This window comes from Pristiophorus japonicus, chromosome 9 (assembly GCF_044704955.1).
Source record: "Pristiophorus japonicus isolate sPriJap1 chromosome 9, sPriJap1.hap1, whole genome shotgun sequence".
Taxonomy (NCBI): domain Eukaryota; kingdom Metazoa; phylum Chordata; class Chondrichthyes; family Pristiophoridae; genus Pristiophorus; species Pristiophorus japonicus.
The window spans coordinates 24,649,276-24,667,017 of NC_091985.1; positions in this window are offsets into that span (position 1 = coordinate 24,649,276).

Below are 17,742 nucleotides of genomic sequence, written 5' to 3' on the forward strand. Positions count from 1 at the left end.
TATTGCTTGATCTTGCGATCTTGCACATCAATTATTGAGTTAGACTTTTGAATGTGGAAAGCTATTCTTGGGTACTGATTAAGAATACCTTGATGTGGAGGTAGATATCAAGCTGTTTGTTTTTTTTTTCCTTTTCTTAAAATTTAGGGGTGGTGGGGTGGGGGAGAAGAATTCATGCATACTTCAGGGTGAGGAATATCTTCTCCAAATTCCTTTTACACAGGATCCTTCCAGGTGACCAAGATGAGACTTTCATGCATCATTCTGAACTAATTTCAATCTTGGCTTCCACACAAAAGGATAGTATGGACAATAAGCCAAGTTCAGATTTTTTTTGCTACAGTGGAGCAGCAAATGTGTAGACTTTTGATGTGCTACAGAATATTTAGATGCAAGTTCGTAACTGCAGTTTACCACACACAAGAACTCTTAGTGCCTTATACAGAAACCTGAGAGCAGGTTGTATTCTGTGTGTCAGTTGGTGAAACAGGAATTAGGGCCCCAAGTTTCCACACGCGGCGAAAAAGGCGCACCTCAGAGCTGGGCGCCTGTTGTTCGCGCCGAAAACAAACTGCGGTATTCTCTCGATGTCTGCTTGGCATGGCGCACAGGGGTCGGAGCCTACCACTCATGCCGATTTTGTAAGTAGGAGGGGGCGGGTACAATTGAAATGAGGCTTCTTGGTGCCGGCAACCCTGCGCGTGCGCGTTGGAGCGTTCGCGCACGCGCAGTCTGAAGTAAACATTGGCACTCGGCCATTTTTAAAAGTGCTGCAGAAAAAGTGAAGATTTGTTTCTTGGACCCCTGCAAAGGCTTGTATTTTAATTTTCTTGATATTTCTGTGTGTGAGGGAGTGCTTTTAGCAGCACTGCTGAATAAATCACCTGCTGAAATCAGTGAGTTCAGCTTACCAAAGCAGAATACCAAAGGGCAAAAAACGTTAGTGGGAGTTGTGTACAGATCTCCAAACAGCAGTAGTGATGTTGGGGAGGGCATCAAACATGAAATTAGGGGTGCGTGCAATAAAGGTGCAGCAGTTATAATGGGTGACTTTAATATGCACATAGATTGGGTTAACCAAACTGGAAGCAATACGGTAGAGGAGGATTTCCTGGAGTGCATAAGGGATGGTTTTTTAGACCAATATGTCGAGGAACCAACTAGGGGGGAGGCCATCTTAGACTGGGTGTTGTGTAATGAGAGAGGATTAATTAGCAATCTTGTTGTGCGAGGCCCCTTGGGGAAGAGTGACCATAATATGGTGGAATTCTGCATTAGGATGGAGAATGAAACAGTTAATTCAGAGACCATGGTCCAGAACTTAAAGAAGGGTAACTTTGAAGGTATGAGGCGTGAATTGGCTAGGATAGATTGGCGAATGATACTGAAGGGGTTGACTGTGGATGGGCAATGGCAGACATTTAGAGACCGCATGGATGAACTACAACAATTGTACATTCCTGTCTGTCGTAAAAATAAAAAAGGGAAGGTGGCTCAACCGTGGCTATCAAGGGAAATCAGGGATAGCATTAAAGCCAAGGAAGTGGCATACAAATTGGCCAGAAATAGCAGCGAACCCGGGGACTGGGAGAAATTTAGAACTCAGCAGAGGAAGACAAAGGGTTTGATTAGGGCAGGGAAAATGGAGTACGAGAAGAAGCTTGCAGGGAACATTAAGACGGATTGCAAAAGTTTCTATAGATATGTAAAGAGAAAAAGGTTAGTAAAGACAAACGTAGGTCCCCTGCAGTCAGAATCAGGGGAAGTCATAACGGGGAACAAAGAAATGGCGGACCAATTGAACAAGTACTTTGGTTCGGTATTCACTGAGGAGGACACAAACAACCTTCCGGATATAAAAGGGGTCGGAGGGTCTAGTAAGGAGGAGGAACTGAGGGAAATCCTTATTAGTCGGGAAATTGTGTTGGGGAAATTGATGGGATTGAAGGCCGATAAATCCCCAGGGCCTGATGGACTGCATCCCAGAGTACTTAAGGAGGTGGCCTTGGAAATAGTGGATGCATTGACAGTCATTTTCCAACATTCCATTGACTCTGGATCAGTTCCTATGGAGTGGAGGGTAGCCAATGTAACCCCACTTTTTAAAAAAGGAGGGAGAGAGAAAACAGGGAATTACAGACCGGTCAGCCTGACATCGGTAGTGGGTAAAATGATGGAATCAATTATTAAGGATGTCATAGCAGTGCAATTGGAAAGAGGTAATATGATGGGTCCAAGTCAGCATGGATTTGTGAAAGGGAAATCATGCTTGACAAATCTTCTGGAATTTTTTGAGGATGTTTCCAGTAGAGTGGACAAGGGAGAACCAGTTGATGTGATATATTTGGACTTTCAGAAGGCTTTCGACAAGGTCCCACACAAGAGATTAATGTGCAAAGTTAAAGCACATGGGATTGGGGGTAGTGTGCTGACATGGATTGAGAACTGGTTGTCAGACAGGAAGCAAAGAGTAGGAGTAAATGGGGACTTTTCAGAATGGCAGGCAGTGACTAGTGGGGTACCGCAAGGTTCTGTGCTGGGGCCCCAGCTGTTTACACTGTACATTAATGATTTAGACGAGGGGATTAAATGTAGTATCTCCAAATTTGCAGATGACACTAAGTTGGGTGGTAGTGTGAGCTGCGAGGAGGATTCTATGAGGCTGCAGAGCGACTTGGATAGGTTAGGTGAGTGGGCAAATGCATGGCAGATGAAGTATAATGTGGATAAATGTGAGGTTATCCACTTTGGTGGTAAAAACAGAGAGACAGACTATTATCTGAATGGTGACAGATTAGGAAAAGGGGAGGTGCAAAGAGACCTGGGTGTCATGGTACATCAGTCATTGAAGGTTGGCATGCAGGTACAGCAGGCGGTTAAGAAAGCAAATGGCATGTTGGCCTTCGTAGCGAGGGGATTTGAGTACAGGGGCAGGGAGGTGTTGCTACAATTGTACAGGGCCTTGGTGAGGCCACACCTGGAGTATTGTGTACAGTTTTGGTCTCCTAACCTGAGGAAGGACATTCTTGCTATTGAGGGAGTGCAGCGAAGGTTCACCAGACTGATTCCCGGGATGGCGGGACTGACCTATCAAGAAAGACTGGATCAACTGGGCTTGTATTCACTGGAGTTCAGAAGAATGAGAGGGGACCTCATAGAAACGTTTAAAATTCTGACGGGGTTAGACAGGTTAGATGCAGGAAGAATGTTCCCAATGTTGGGGAAGTCCAGAACCAGGGGACACAGTCTAAGGATAAGGGGGAAGCCATTTAGGACCGAGATGAGGAGGAATTTCTTCACCCAGAGAGTGGTGAACCTGTGGAATTCTCTACCACAGAAAGTTGTTGAGGCCAATTCACTAAATATATTCAAAAAGGAGTTAGATGAGGTCCTTACTACTAGGGGAATCAAGGGGTATGGTGAGAAAGCAGGAATGGGGTACTGAAGTTGCATGTTCAGCCATGAACTCATTGAATGGCGGTGCAGGCTCGAAGGGCCGATTGGCCTACTCCTGCACCTATTTTCTATGTTTCTATGTTTCACTGCTAAACTTGCAGAACCGGTGCCTGCAAATTAAGGACTTTTTTTTTGGAGAAATAAAAGTGCCAATTCAACTTTGCAATGGATCAACTTCCACCAAGAACAAAGAATTTCTTGCATGAGGAAGCAAACCATTGCATAATATGTGGTGCACCCATTCTGCAAATTTAAATATAAAGATGTCGATGTGACTGCCTCTCCCTGTCCAAATGGCCTCAGTCAGTCCACCTCACAGCTCGAAGGCTGCTGCTGTTCTTTCTTCGGCTCCCGACCAGCCACTGACGCCGCTGCAATCCCATGGCCAAATGGCCTCACGTCCGCTCCTGATTCTTCGGCTGCCTTCAAGCCACTGACGCCGCCCCATAAGCGTGGCCGAACGGCCTAAAGAATTTTAAATCTGCAGCTGCGTGTGTCCTGTGTTCATTCTTCGGCTCTCGACCAGCCATTGACGCCGCTGCAATACCATGGCCGAATGGCCTCAAGTCCGCCCGGGTGCTGCATCTTCGCGGGGAATGAAGGCCTGCCTCAAGCACCGCAGCTCAGCTCGAAGGCTGCTTGCTGCCTGCCCCTGCCGTCGAGAGACACTGACGCCACACCCCTGCCTCAAGCACTGCAGCTCAGCTCGAAGGCTGCTTGCTGCCCGCCCCTGCCGTCGAGACACTGACGCCACACCGCTGCCTGAAAGGCCTGCCTGAAGCACTTTCACACAGGTAGGAACATGGTTTATTTAATCTTTTCTTTGCTTATAAATTTTTATTCAGGTTGGATTTATTTGTATAATATTTGTATAAGTATAAATAAGGATTTATTGTAGAATTTAATGACTTCCCTTCCCCCCCCCTCCTCCCCACCTCGTTCCTGACGCCTAATTTGTAACCTGCGCCTGAATTTTTAAAGTGTAGACAAGGTTTTTTCAAGCGTACAAAAATCTTCACTTACTCCATTCTAAGTTAGTTTGGAGTACGTTTTCACTGTGGAAACTTTGGCCCCAAGTTTCCACCTGATTTGCTCCTGATTTTTAGGAGCAACTGGTGGAGAACGGAGTATCTTAAATGTGGAGAATTCCGATTTCTAAATTTTCTGCAGTTCTAGTCAGGTAGAACAGTTTCACTTTTGAACAGAATTTTTTTTTCAAAAGGGGGCGTGTCCGGCCACTGACGTCTGATTTGAAAGTTTCCACAGTGAAAACGTACTCCAAACTAACTTGGAATGGAGCAAGTGAAGATTTTTGTAGGCTTGAAAAAACCTTGTCTACACATTAAAAAATCAAGCGCAGGTTACAAATTAGGCGTCGGGAACGAGGGGGGGGGAAGGAAAGTCATTAAATTCTACAATAAATCCTTAGTTATACTTATACAAATATTATACAAATAAATCCAACCTGAATAAAAATTTATAAGCAAAGAAAAGATTAAATAAACCATGTTCCTACCTGTGTGAAAGTGCTTCAGGCAGGCCTTTCAGGCAGGGGTTTGCCGTCGGGACCGACCGACAGCAGGGGGAGAAAGCTGGAAGAAGCCTCAGTGCTGATCATGGAAGGGCAATGTGGTTTTATTAAAAAATGTTAAAAATTGAACAGCTACAAAGAATTTGAATAGTCTCAAACAAGTGCATGTGTCCCGTTTATCACAGTCTATCTTTAATTACAGAATGCACTCCCTCACACACCGAAATATCAAGAAAATTAAAATGCAAGCCTTTGCAAGGGTTTAATAAACAAATTTTCACTTTTTCTGCAGCACTTTTTAAAATGGCCGAGTGCCAATGTTTACTTCAGACTGCGCGTGCGCGAACGCTCCAACGCGCACGCGCAGGGTTGCCGGCACCAAGAAGCCTCATTTCAATTGTACCCGCCCCCTTCTACTTACAAAATCGGCATGAGTGGTAGGCTCCGCCCCCTGTGCGCCGCGCCAACTAGACATCGAGCTGCAAGGCGCTCGAGAATACCGCATTTTTTTTCAGGCGCCGTTTTCGGTGCGAAAAACGGGCGCCCAGCTCGGAGGAGCACCTGTTTTGCCGCGTGTGGAAACTTGGGGCCTTTGAAATCAGGCGTCAGTGGCCGGACGCGCCCCCTTTTGGAAAAAAAAATTCAGTTCCAAAGTGAAACTGTTCTACCTGACTAGAACTGCAGAAAACTAAATGTGGAGAATTCCGATTTCTAAGATACTCCGTTCTACACCAGTTGCTCCTAAAAATCAGGAGCAAATCATGTGGAAACTTGGGGCCTAGATGTGGGAAATTAATAAAGGGGAGAGACCTTGCAAAATATGATTTTATTAATTTTCTTTCCAGTGCCCATCTAGTGAACTTGCATTCCACAATTATAATTGTCTAAAATGCATTATTTTGTATTTAATATGTTATCCTTTTGCATTGCTTTAGGATCATCTGGCACTTGCGTTTTTTTTCAGGCAGCACAAAAAAAGGGAATGACGTTCTAATGGCGTGGTCTGAACCAATACGAAATCACTTCTGATATTGTGCAAAGAATTGCAATGGCAATGAAGTCCTGTTAGCGGTAATTTTTGTTAAGTCTTTTGCATTTTAGTTGTGTATCAATCAACATGGGAAAAGATCATTACGTTTCCTGATTGCTTTGTAGCACAAAAGTTTGTAGAAATCCATTTGTCGTCTGTTTCTGACTATACCACAGAAATTGTTGAATGTTGGCTATATCCACTTATTGAAACTGTTTGATATAGTTTACTGAGTTCCGTTGTGAAAATCACTGCTCTGCTGAGCAGACTAATTTGCAACGGTGAAGAAGTTTCTCATTCTAAATGATGGAGAAACTCCGAGAAGAGAAATATTTCCAGGTTCTGTAATGCACACTTGCTTTAGAGAAAAATTGATCACAAGTCCTCTCTAAAGCGCACTATTTTTCTCTCTTTTAAAGAAAGGAAATTGAGCATTATAAATTGAACTTGCAAGTGTGAAAGATGAGCTGTTTGTTAGACTACAGACAAGAACTGCCAAATCTCTCCATATCTATTACTCAATATTGTTTCTCTGACTTGGTCCCAACTGAGTTGCCTCCTAACACTTTGACTTTACACACACTATAGGGTTAAAGCAGTCATTCAGCTCAGTATAAGCACACACATCATCAGAAGTCTCTTGGATGTGATGTGTAGCATTTTTTCTAGAATGTGTTCATCTCTCACCTGATCAGCTAAATTGTTGAATGTTGCTGCAACTTTTGTAGTAATTAAACAGTCATCCTTGGCTTGTTTTCTGGGGAGAGGGGCTGGTTTTGTGTGCATAATATGTTTTCATGGGTGTAAAGTCAAACTGCCTACATGGTAGAAGTCCCTTTTGAAAGAATTATGCATTCCTTGGCCATTTTGTTCATCTCAGTATATTGTTTTTAAAAAAAAAACAATACTTTTATCATTTTGTTGCTGGGAAAATGGTGACAACTGGATCCTCACATGATCAGGTCATGTGTGCTTCTCATATTTACAATTGTCATTGCACTTTTTTGGTAGTCTGCAGGTGCTGTGATTTAGTGGTTCTTTACATGGCTATGATGGAAGTTTTGGGTATTTTAAAGCACTTTTCATAGAATCATAGAAGTTTACAGCATGGAAGGAGGCCATTCGATCCATCACATCTGTGCTGGCCAACAAAGAGCTATCCAGTCTAATCTCACTTTCCACTCTTGGCGTGCAGTCTTGTAGGTTACAACACTTAAAGTGCACATGCAAGTACTTTTTTAATGAGGTGAGGATTTCTGCCTCTACCACCCTTTCAGGTGGTGAGTTCCAGACCCCACCACCCACTGGGTAGAAAAAAGTTCTCCTCAACTCCTTCAAATCCTTCTACCAATTACTTTAAACCTATGCCCCCTGGTTGTTGCCCCTCTGCTAAGGTCCTTCCAATCCACTCTAACTAGGCCCCTCATAATTTTATACACCTCAATAAGATCTCCCCTCAGCCTCTATTCCAGCGAAAACAACCACAACCTCTCCAGTTTACTCCATAACTAATATTCCCTTGCCTTGTTAGCCCTCCCAAATGTATTACCTCACACTTCTCAGGATTGAATTCTATTTGCCACTGTTCTGCCCACCTGACCAGTCCATTGATATCTTCCTGCAGTCGACGGCTTTCTTCCTCACTATCAACCACATGGAAATTTTTGTACTTGCTGTGCTCCTTGCACACAAACCTTGCTTTCCCCTCTTCCCTTCCCCTCTCCATTATTCATAAGCTGCATTCTCAGAATTTTGTCACTGCAGTGATCATGTGACCTTGAGTTCATCACAGCCTATTGCTTCATTCATAGTTGATATGAATGACTGGAAGTAGCAAAGCACCACTCACCGCCTCATCTCTACTCCAAATTGAGTAACTAGATTTGTTGCTGAAATGGTAATAAGTAGAAGCACATCCTAAATAGCACAAAGGAAGATGGTTGTGGTGGTTGGAGATCAATCATCACATCTCCAGGACATAACTAGGAGTTCCTTAGGGCAGTGTCCTAGGCCCAACCATCTTCAGCTGGTCCACCATAAGGTCAGAAGTGGGGATGTTCACTGATGATTGCACAGTGTTCAGTGCCATTCGCAACTCCTCAAATAATGGAGCAGTCTATGCCCGTATGCAGCAAGAACTGGATGACATTCAGGCTTAGGCTGATAAGTGGCAAGTAACATTCGTGCCACACAAGTGCCAGGCAATGACTATCTCCAACAAGCGAGAGTCTAACCACCGCCCCTTGACATTCAATGGCATTACTATCGCCGAATCCCCCGCCATCAACATTCTGGGGGTCACCATTGACCAGAAACTTAACTGGACCAACCACATTAATATTGTGGCAACAAGGGCAGGTCAGAAGTTGGGTATTCTGCGGCGAATGTCTCAACTCCTGACTCCCCAAAGCCTTTCCACCATCTACAAGGCACAAGTCAGGAGTGTGTGGATGAGTGCAGCTCCAACAATACGAAGCTCGACACCATCCAGGACAAAGCAGCCCGCTTGATTGGCAGCCCATCCAGCACCTTAAACATTCACTCCCTCCACCACTGAAGTACCGTGACTGCAGTGTGTAGCATCTACAAGATGCACTGTAGCAACTCGCCAAGGCTTCTTCGGCAGCACCTCCCAAACCCGCGATCTCTACCACCTCGAAGGACAAGGGCAGCAGGCGCATGGGAACACCACCACCTCCACATTCACCTCCAAGTCGCACACCATCCTGACTTGGAAGTATATCGCCGTTCCTTCATTGTCGCTGGGCCAAAATCCTGGAACTCCTTCCCTAACAGTACTGTGGGACTATCTTCACCACACGCACTGCAGCGGTTCAAGAAGGCGGCTCACTACCATCTTCTCGAGGGCAATTAGGGATGGGCAATAAATGCTGGCCTTGCCAGCGACGCCCACATCCCATGAATGAATAAAAATAAATTGCACAATAACTGATCACTAAACTCCCATGCCTTCTGTGGATATGTTCTGCTTATTAAGCAGGGAATGTATGAACTCTCCTTGACCCCTCCCTCCAGTTCTTGAGCGTGCCTTGTATCATGTACCACTTCCTCCTTCTCTTCCTCCTTTTAGGTTCCCACACCAGAGATTAAATTTCATAATTTGTCTTTTGATATGCCTGGAGATCAAAGCTTAATTCAATGTAGGATTGTCTCCCAATGGTTTTTTAACTCTCCTTTCTCCAACTATCTGTTTTAAAGTGAATTGGATTCAAAATGGTGTCATCCACTGCAACAGCAAAATAATGCCTCCAGAATGTGGTATTCCTGCCTCAATTAACATATCAAACCAGTCTGAATGTCCAGAGTGCAGCAGCATCATCATCATCATAGGCGATCCCTCGAACGAGGCTGACTTGCTTCTACAAGAGTTCACAGATGTTTCAATGAAGGACCTGATATTCCAGTCCTGAACTCCAATTGAGGGGGTGGAAGATGCCTGTGCATGGATTTTTTTTAACGTGTGGTGATCGTTGCACATCAGCCACCACACGAGCTCAACAGAGCTAGGCCTTTATCCAGTGGCAAGGGTTGAACCAGGACGACTGGAGACCTGCTCTGCTGCACGGACTGAGTGCGCGCACACAAGAGTGCAGCACCAGTGTGGTCCTGACTCCTGACTTAGGCCACTTGGCAGCTATGTTATTTGGCCAGGGACAAAACCTGCCATGCACATTTACTGAGAACATGAAAATGTATGAGACTAGACTTGCTCCCATCTAAATTTATACAGCGAAGTGACCACTGGCCCCCTCACAGCAAATACTGATTTATCTAAATTTGGTTGTTACTATAATTACAAAGTTTTCCTTTTCGTTATAATGTAGGAAAGGTGGGCCAGCCTTTTACATCATGTTGTAAATGAACATGAATGGATTGTCTGAAGTAAAAATAAAACGGGGAAGGTGGCTCAACCGTGGCTAATGAGGGAAATTAAGGATAGTGTTAAATCCAAGGAAGAGGCATACAAATTAGCCAGAAAAAGCAGCAAACCGGAGGACTGGGAGAAATTTAGAATTCAGCAGAGGAGGACAAAGGGTTTAATTAAGAAGGGGAAAATAGAGTAGAAAGGAAGCTTACCGGAAACGTAAAAACTGACTGCAAAAGCTTCTATAGATATGTGAAGAGAAAAAGATTAGTGAAGACAAATGTAGGTCCCTTGCAGTCAGATTCAGGAGAATTTATAATGAGGAACAAATAAATGGCAGACCAATTGAACAAGTACTTCGGTTCTGTCTTCACAAAGGAAGACACAAATAACCTTCCAGATGTACTAGGGGACTGAGGGTCGAGTGAGAAGGAGGAACTGAAGGATATCCTTATTAGGCAGGAAATTGTGTTCAGGAAATTGACGGGACTGAAGGCCGATAAATCCCCAGGGCCTGATAGTGTACATCCCAGAGTACTTAAGGAAGTGGCCCTAGAAATAGTAGATGCATTGGTGATCATTTTCCAGCAGTCTATCGACACAGGATCAGTTCCTATGGACTGGAAGGTTGCTAATGTAACACCACTTTTTGAAAAAGGAGGGAGAGAGAAAACGGGTAACTATAGACCGACATCAGTAGTGGGGAAAATGTTGGAATCAATCATTAAGGATGAAATAGTAGCACATTTGGAAAGCAGTGACAGGATCGGTCCAAGTCAGCATGGATTTATGAAAGAACAATCATGCTTGACAAATCTTCTGGAATTTTTTGAGGATGTAACTAGTAGAAAGAACAAGGGAGAACCAGTGGGTGTGGTGTATTTGGACTTTCAAAAGGCTTTTGACAAGGCCCCACACAAGAAATTGGTGTGCAAAATCAAAGCACATGGTATTGGGGTTAATGTACTCACGTGGATAGAGAACTGGTTGGCAGATAGGAAGCAGAGAGTCGGGATAAACGGCAGGCAGTGACTAGTGGAGTGCCGCAGGGCTCAGTGCTGGGACCCCAGCTCTTTACAATATACATTAACGATTTAGATGATGGAATTGAGTGTAATATCTCCAAGTTTGCTGATGACACTAAGCTGGGTGGCAGTGTGAGCTGTGAGGAGGATGCTAAGAGGCTGCAGGGTGACTTGGACAGGTTAGGCAAGTGAGCAAATACATGGCAGATGCAGTATAATGTGGATAAATGTGAGGTTATCCACTTTGGGGGCAAAAACACGAAGGCAGAATATTATCTGAATGGTGGCAGATTAGGAAAAGGGGAGGTGCAACGAGACCTGGGTGTTGTGATTCATCAGTCGCTGAAAGTGGGCATGCAGGTACAGCAGGTGGTGAAGAAGGCCTTCATAGCTAGGGGATTTGAATACAGGAGCAGGGAGGTCTTACTGCAGTTGTACAGGGCTTTAGTGAGGTCTCACCTGGAATATTGGGCCCAAGTTTCCACATGATTTGTGCCTGATTTTTAGGAGCAACTGGTGGAGAACCGACTATCTTAGAAATCGCAATTCTCCACATTTTTTTTCTCCAGTTCTAGTCAGGTAGAACAGTTCTACTTTGGAACAGAATTTTTTTCTTCAAAAGGGGGCGTGTCCGGCCACTGACGCCTGATTTCAAAGTTTCCACAGTGAAAACGTACTCCAAACTAAAGTAGAATGGAGCAAGTGAAGATTTTTGTAGAACTGAAAAAACCTGTTCTACACATTAAAAAATCAGGCGCAGGTTACAAATTAGGCGTCCAGAACGAGGTGGGGGGGGGGGGGGGGGGAAGGGAACTCATTAAATTCTACAATAAATCCTTATTTATACTTCTACAAATATTATACAAATAAATCCAACCTGAATAAACATTTATAAGCAAAGAAAAGATTAAATAAACCATCTTCCTACCTGTGTGAAAGTGCTTCAGGCACGGAGAATTCTGCAGGTGTTTGTTCCCGCGGAAGGGAGGGGAGGGGGGGGAATTAAACAGCCGTTTTGTTCCCGCAGGGGAGGGGGGGAAGGAGACAGTGAGAAGGCTGCAAGTGCTAATGTGCTTTTATTAAAAAAAAATTCAAAAATTAAACAGCTACAAAGAACTACAAAAATGGCCGAGTGCCAATGTTTTTTTCACACTGAGCATGCGCGAACGCTCCAACGCGCACGCGCAACGTTGCCGGCAGGAAAAAAAACTAATTTAAATAGTACCCGCCCCATCCCACTTACAAAATCGGCGCGAGTGTAGGCTCTGCCCCCCTGGGCGCCGCGCCAGGCAGACAAGGAGCTGCAGAACGCTCCAGAATTGCGAGTTTTTTTTTAGGCGCCGTTTTAGGCGCGACAAACGGGCGCCCAGCTCGGAGGGGGGCCCGTTTTTTATCGTGTGGAATCTTGGGCCCAAAGTGTTCAGTTTTGGTCTCCTAATCTGAGGAAGGACGTTCTTGCTATTGAGGGAGTGCAGCGAAGGTTCACCAGACTGATTCCAGGGATGGCTGGACTGTCATATGAGGTGAGACTGGATCAACTGGGCCTTTATTCACTGGAGTTTAGAAGAATGAGGGGGAATCTCATAGAAACGTATAAGACTCTGACGGGATTGGACAGGTTAGATGCGGGAAGAATGTTCCCGATGTTGGGGAAGTCCAGAACCAGGGGACATAGTCTCAGGATAAGGGGTAGGCCATTTAGGACTGAGTTGAGGAGAAACTTGTTCACTCAGAGTTGTTAACCTATGGAATTCCCTGCTGCAGAGAGTTGATGCCAGTTCATTGGATATAGTCAAAAGAGAGTTGGATATGGCCCTTACGGCTAAGGGGATCAAGGGGTATGGAGAGAAAGCAGGAAAGGGGTACTGAGGGAATGATCAGCCATGATCTTATTGAATGGCGATGCAGGCTAGAAGGGCCAAATGGCCTACTCCTGCACCTATTTTCTATTTTTCTATAAGTGCAGGAGAGACATCGTGTAACCATGAATCAATAAAAGATCACGAGCGCAGCAGGCCATGGTTACAACGCAGTAGTCCTCCATTGATGTTCCTCTGTCAGATTATCTTGGATAGAAATTTCCTTCGAAACATTAGTTGATTTAAGTACTTCAAGTAAGAATAACCTGCTTTGATTGTTACTATTGGCAGAGCTAAAGCTTGATTCGGTATTTGTGCTATATGCTGAAACTGATATTCTAGTTACAGTATGTTATATTCCTATAGGGACATTGTGTGGAGTCGCAATTAATCTCTGCAGGAAGTTTTTTTGTTTTTAAGTGATGATGGTTCAACTGACTTGCTAATAGTTTTATATTTAAAATAATTTTGGGTTGGCCATCGTGGGAAGGGAGTGGCAATGCACTTAAGTTCTGTTCCTCAAGGTTTGAATTTACAATCTTCGCAGTGCTGTTGTCGGAATAGATTTGGTACTGGCTAATAATCCCTCAACCAACATTACTTGGAGAACAAAAATTATCTGGTCATTATCACTTTGCTGCTTGTGGGGGCTTGCTGTGTGTAAATTGGCTGCTGTGCTTCCTATATTACAATAGTGATTCAAAAAATACTTAACTAGCTGTAAAGTGCTTTGGGAAATCCTGAGATTGCGAAAGGTGCTATGTAATGCACATCTAACTAGCAGAAAACAGAGAGTCGGGATAAATGGGGCATTTTCTGCTTGGCAAACAGTAACTAGTGGGGTGCCGCAGGGATCGGTGCTGGGGCCTCAACAATTTACAATCTATGTTAACAACTTGGATGAAACATAGAAAATAGGTGCAGGAGTAGGCCATTCGGCCCTTTGAGCCTGCACCACCATTCAAAATGATCATGGCTGATCATGCAACTTCAGTACCCCATTCCTGCTTTCTCTCCATACCTCTTGATCCCTTTAGCCGTAAGGGCCACGTCTAACTCCCTTTTGAATATATCTAACGAACTGGCCTCAACAACTTTGTGGTAGAGAATTCCATCGGTTCACAATTCTCTGAGTGAAGAAGTTTCTCCTCATCTCGGTCCTAAATGGCTTATCCCTTATCCTTAGACTGTGACCGCTGTTTCTGGACTTCCCCAACATTGGGAACATTCTTCCTGCATCTAACATGTCCAATCCCGTCAAAATGTTATGTTTCTATGAGAACCCCTCTCAATTCTTCTAAATTCCAGTGAATAAAGGCCTAGTTGATCCAGTCTTTCTTCATATGTCACCTGCCATCCTGGGAATCAGTCTGGTGAACCTTCGCTGCACTCCCTCAATAGCAAGAACGTCCTTCCTCAGATTAGGAGACCAAAACTGTACACGATATTCAAGGTGTGGCCTCACCTAGACCCTGTACACCTGCAGTAAGACCTCCCTGCTCCTATACTCAAATCATCTTGCTATGAAGGCCTTAATGCCATTTGCCTTCTTCACTACCTCATGCCAACTTTCAATGACTGATGTACCATGACACCCAGGTCTCGTTGCACCTCCCCTTTTCCTAGTCATCCTGCAGCCTCTTAATATCCTCCTCACAGCTCACACTGCCACCCAGCTTAGTGTCATCTGCAAATTTGGAGATATTACATTCAACTTCTTTGTCTAAATCATTGATGTATATTGTAAATAGCTGGGGTCCCAGCACTGAACCTTGCGGTACCCCACTAGTCACTGCCTGCCATTCTGAAAAGGACCCGTTTATTCCTACTCTTTGCTTCCTGTCTGCCAATAGTTCTCTATCCACGTCAATACATTACCCCCAATACCATTTTGCACACCAATCTCTTGTGTAGGACCTTGTCAAAAGCCTTTTGAAAGTCCAAATACACCACATCCACTAGTTCTCCCTTGTCCACTCTACTAGTTACATCCTCAAAAAATTCTAGAAGATTTGTCAAGCATGATTTCCCTTTCATAAATTCATGCTGACTTGGACCGATCCTGTCACTGCTTTCCAGGATGAAGGGACTGAGTGTAATGTAGCCAAGTTTACTGATGATACAAAGGAGAGTATAATGTGGGAAAATATGAGGTTATCCACTTTGGCAGAAAAAATAGAAAAGCAAATTATAATTTAAATGGAGAAAAATTGCAAAGTGCTGCAGTACAGAGGGACCTGGGGACCTTGTGCACATAGAAACATAGAAACATAGAAAATAGGTGCAGGAGCAGGCCATTCAGCCCTTCTAGCCTGCACCGCCATTCAATGAGTTCATGGCTGAACATGAAACTTCAGTACCCACTTCCTGCTTTCACGCCATACCCCTTGATCCCCCGAGTAGTAAGGACTTCATCTAACTCCCTTTTGAATATATTTAGTGAATTGGCCTCAACTACTTCCTGTGGTAGAGAATTCCACAGGTTCACCACTCTCTGGGTGAAGAAGTTTCTCCTTATCTCGGTCCTAAATGGCTTACCCCTTATCCTTAGACTGTGACCCCTGGTTCTGGACTTCCCCAACATTGGGAACATTCTTCCTGCATCCAACCTGTCCAAACCCGTCAGAATTTTAAACGTTTCTATGAGGTCCCCTCTCACTTCTGAACTCCAGTGAATACAAGCCCAGTTGATCCAGTCTTTCTTGATAGGTCAGTCCCACCATCCCGGGAATCAGTCTGGTGAATCTTCGCTGCACTCCCTCAATAGCAAGTATGTCCTTCCTCAAGTTAGGAGACCAAAACTGTACACAATACTCCAGGTGTGGCCTCACCAAGGCCCTGTACAACTGTAGCAACACCTCCCTGCCCCTGTACTCAAATCCCCTCGCTATGAAGGCCAACATGCCATTTGCTTTCTTAACCGCCTGCTGTACCTGCATGCTAACCTTCAATGACTGATGTACCATGACACCCAGGTCTCGTTGCACCTTCCCTTTTCCTAATCTGTCACCATTCAGATAATCGTTTGTCTCTCTGTTTTTACCACCAAAATGGATAACCTCACATTTATCCACATTATACTTCATCTGCCACGCATTGGCCCACTCACCTAACCTATCCAAGTCACTCTGTAGCCTCATAGCATCCTCCTCGCAGCTCACACTGCCACCCAACTTAGTGCACGAAACACAAAAAGTGAGTATGCAGGTACAGCAAGTAATCAGGAAGGCAAATGGAATGTTGACCTTTATTGCAAGGGGAATAGAGTATAAAAGCATAGAAGTTCTGCTACAACTGTACAGGGTATTGGCGAGGCCACACCTAGAGTACTGCGAACAATTTTGGTCTCCATATTTAAGGAAGGAAATACTTGGATTGGAGGCTGTTCAGAGAAGTTTCACTAGGTTGATTCCGGAGATGAGGGAGTTGACTTACGAAGATAGGTTGAGTAGGTTGGGTCTATACTCATTGGAGTTTAGAAGTATGAGAAGTGATCTTATCGAAACATATGAGGTAATGAGGGGTCTCGACAAGTTGGATGCAGAGAGGATACTTCCACTCATAGGGGAAACTAAAACGAGGGGACATAGTCTTAGAATATGGGTCCACCCATTTAAAACTGGGATGAGGAGGAATTTCTTCTCAGAGGGTAGTAAATCCGTGGAATTCTCTGCCAGAGAGCTGTGGAGGCTGGGTCATTAAATATATTTAAGGCAGAGATAGACAGATTTGTGAGCGATAAGGGAGTAAAGGGTGAAGTGGAGCAGAGTCCATGGTCAGATCAGCCATGATCTTATTAAATGGTGGAGCAGGCTCGAGGGGTCAGGTGGCCTATTCCTGCTCCTATTTCTTATGTTATGTTATGTTCTTTCTTTACCTCTAAATCTGGAGGTGTGGTGAAGGAGGAAAGTAATCAGCCTTGTGACTACAAAGGAGGGAGGCATAACACCAATTAAAGTTATTAGATTTAAAATTGAGCAGTTCATTGGAATGATGACTTTCTGCACAAAATAGCATTTGAATACAAAAATATTTCTGTTGTTTCAGACATAAGTCATATGGAGTCCTTTCACAATTATTTACTGATGTATGCATCGAAACGACATAGCTATAAGTATAACCTAAATTGTGCATTATTGTAATTGTATTATGATGCTATTATAGGGAGTTCATGAATACTTAATGAATCCTTGTCATCTTTGACGCCTCCATGGTGTTTGACAATCCTCCACCACCACTCCTTAGTAGAAAATGAGGCATCTAAATGAATATAATTAGCAGGCTGAGACACTGATAAACATAAGGAGCGGGAAATAATGCAAAAGATTCGTGGCTGTATTTTGTAGACCTGACTGAATACTTAACGGGGGAAAGTGCACATACGTAGATCAGTGAAGACTAAGAAAAAAATGTCATAGTGGGATATTCTAACTTGGGATCTTTAGATTGAGAGATAAGTAGTAGCACAAGTAGTAAATGGAATATGTTTATTGAATGCTTCAAAATAAAGCAAAGCGTCTTGAGCCAATAAGGGAGAAAGGGATTTTTGACTTTAGCAAGCAGGTCGTCAGAAAACATTTTGGTAATCGTGAATTCACTATTGGGCTTGAGCAGGAAAAAGGATCAAGAACAATGTTTTAGACTTAGAAGCTAACTTTGAAGGAATCTATTCCAAAAGGGTGGGATAAATTATTAATTGTTACTTCTACCAATTCGAGGAAAGCTTTTTGCTGCTTGTAGCAAAATTGTAATTGTGTATTTAAAAAAGCATTTATCAAACAGCAGAAATAGTCCCTTTTGGATGTTTATGCATGTTGAATTAATTCTGTTAAAGTCCCAAATGTGATTTAGTAAAAGTTCACTATACTTGAGAATTAAACTACGTTTATAACTTTTTTTTGTTTATCAGTTATCAGAGTTACAAATTAAGGAATTATCTTGCAGCTATTCATTAC